Source organism: Cornus florida, unplaced genomic scaffold, assembly GCF_030987335.1.
Source record: "Cornus florida cultivar Cherokee Brave unplaced genomic scaffold, ASM3098733v1 CherokeeBrave_3.0.0_Hap2_Chr01, whole genome shotgun sequence".
In the NCBI taxonomy this organism is placed as follows: Eukaryota; Viridiplantae; Streptophyta; class Magnoliopsida; order Cornales; family Cornaceae; genus Cornus; species Cornus florida.
In genome coordinates this window covers 15,985,335-15,988,181 of record NW_026775571.1, presented here as the reverse complement: position 1 = coordinate 15,988,181, position 2,847 = coordinate 15,985,335, and the positions used below count along the sequence as shown (strand labels likewise).

The 2,847-nt window shown below is 32.7% G+C and overlaps 1 pseudogene; it reads left to right on the top strand.

Moving 5' to 3' along the window:
* The first annotated feature begins 1,610 nt into the window (after positions 1-1,610).
* Positions 1,611-2,482, top strand: LOC132306902 (jacalin-related lectin 3-like; annotated as a pseudogene).
* The last annotated feature ends 365 nt before the right edge of the window (positions 2,483-2,847 follow it).

Here is a 2,847-nt window from a genome sequence, read left to right as displayed (position 1 = left end):
CGAAAATATATATATATTTTTAAATAAAATATTCTTTTATTTTTAGTTTGGCAAAGGTCTACTTCTAAGGTGAGGTTAATAATTTGTCTAATAGTAATGGATAAATTATTTTTGTAAGTTTTTTTTGTTGTTGAACTAATGAAATTTACCTAATGAATGATGAATTTGTGTAATGTAGTTTGTGTGCGTTAGATTTATAGTATTTTGGATTTAACTTAAGTTGTTGAATGTATCCATATTAATATATTATATTATTATTTCATAGTTGTATCCATGTCCTGTTTGTGTTTTTTTTTTTTCTTTGGAATTCGCGATTTTGTTGTGTCCGGGTTGTGTCATACGTGTGTCATGAGTCCATGGTAAACCTTTGGGGTATTTTAGTACTTTCAGACCGTTTATGTACCTCTTATTCTATAGCAGCATATTTGGGGGCTGTGGTATAAATGTTCCGCCTAAACTCTCTGTAATTTGGTGTCGTTCTTCATTATAGTGAAATTCATGTGGTTCGGTGGACGACTCAAATTTTGGATGAACCACATAAATTACTTGTATCCCTTTATTTTTGAAAAGAACCTTGAAAAATGGAACACACTTTCAACTACAAGGATCATTAATGGAGTAAATCAGAAATTGAGTGGTACAATGGCCTTGATTGATTGAAAAATTGATTGCTTTCTTTCTTATTTTTCCTGAATGGTTGGAAAATTTTATTACTACAAATAGACAACAGAGTACAAAGATAGAGTGATCACTTAGAAGTGATCACAAAAGAAGAAAAACTAAAGGTCAAAAACAAACTAGTCCAGGACATACCCTCAGAATCTTGAAGTAAGACCTGCACAAGAAAAAAAAAATCAACTTAGAAAATAGAATGCAAGTCTATTAGGGAAATACACAAGGTAGATACTAAGTCACACAATCCTTTTCAATAGGTGTTGCTGCTCTGCGTGCGCTCTCGCTCTCACACTCCGCGCGCGCTTTCGCTCAAATTCTCACTGCTTATGATTTAATTCTGCCGTTTTCATGCTCCCACTCTCGAATTCGTTCTCGCTCCCGCTTTATGCGACTTAAGATAGATATTCTCATAGTCCCTCATCTTTTAAACATTGATTGTTTTCTGAACTGTACGTGGACGTACATAATAAGAGTTTTGGATGAACCAAGTAAATATGTGTATCCTTGCTTGTGTTATTTTTTCTTTTCTTTTTTATTTTTATTTTTGAAAAAAATCATGAAAATTTGAGCACACTTCGACTACAAGGATCATTAATAGAGTAAATCAGAAATTGAGTGCTTTCTGAACTATTTGTGGACGTACATCATCACAGCTTTAAAAAAATTTAGATTCTACAAGTCGCTTGGATATATATCAAGAATTGAATATCTATTTACGGTAAAGCAGCATGATGCTTTGTAAAGCTTAACCATCTAATCAACTCATTGCAACAATACTTGTTAATACATGCTTTTGTTTTGTCCAAGGCTAAGTCATCCAATATATATATATATATTCCTAGCTGTAAACTGCTGACAATGGAACTGCTATTTTCTATTGTACCTTTCTAATTTTAACGTATTACAGATCAGAAGCTTTACAAAGGCAAAACACGATGATCAAAGTATGTTCAATAGAGAACTCCGTAGGAAAAAGTTTGGGATTACAAGGGAAAATCAAAAGTCGTACAGATTTTTATTGGTCACAATTATTACAAAGTGAATTTCATCCAATTCCTTTATGACGAGAGTGGAACTCTGGTACTGTCAGAAAAACTTGGAGGCCCGGCTGCAGAAATGTTCAACGTGGTAAGTTAAATGTGGTGTTGGTGTTTGTCTAATTAGGATGATCAATAATTAGCAGTTTAAATTATAGGTTACTTTTCTACATAATGTGACTTATTGTTATTCAGGTTTGCTCAATATTTATAATTTTACCTCACTTTTTTTTTTTCCCCAGTAATTCCATTTTACTTCATTTGTGTGTGTACTAAGTGTAGCTTTTTCCTTAATTTTGACAGGTCAATCTTGATTATCCCTCAGAATTTAAAACAGGGATAGCTGGTGCTTCTGGTGTTTCTGGTTTGAACGGCAAGTCCTCCTTTATCAGTTCAATCAGAATTACAACCAACAAACGCACATATGGACCTTTTGGAAGCCAAAGCGCGGGGCAAAACCAAAGCTACAACATTCAAATGGGAAAGCACAGTCCATGTGGTGGATTTCATGGTAGCAGTTATCAGAATGGAAGCATCGAATCCATCGGTGTCTATGTTAAACCGATTGCAAGTCTTAGCAATCTCAAAAAACCTAAAAAGATAAAGACTGAAGAAGTCTAGCTATGATCATCAAGTATTATCATGCATTTTTGTGTGATAATTTTGTTTGCTATTTTTTTTTTTTCAATGGGATGTTGAATTTAATTATAGCCTATAGTTCTTGTTCATTTTATACAACAATATTGTTATATCCAAGTCCTTATTTAATATTTGAGGTCCTGAATTATGAGCTGATCTGGTTGAATTATTCAACCACATGTTTCTTTGGCACATTTTCGTTTGTTGCCCTTCTATAACAATATATGTTTATTAATATAGATTGATTGATGTAAATGAGCTCAGTAGCTGCATAGCTGCATTGTGACGTATTTTTATTTATTTTTATCATCTCTCACATCCAATGAGAAAATAATGTTAAACTATAACTCTTGGTGGTCATCTCGCCAACTTATCATAATTGTTGAGACTTATGTAATGTTTGGGCGCCGAAAAGAAATTTAGTTAAAACTTTAAATTTAATTTTTTTTAATTCTAAATTTAATCAAAGTTGAAAGATACGATAAGATAGCCGTTC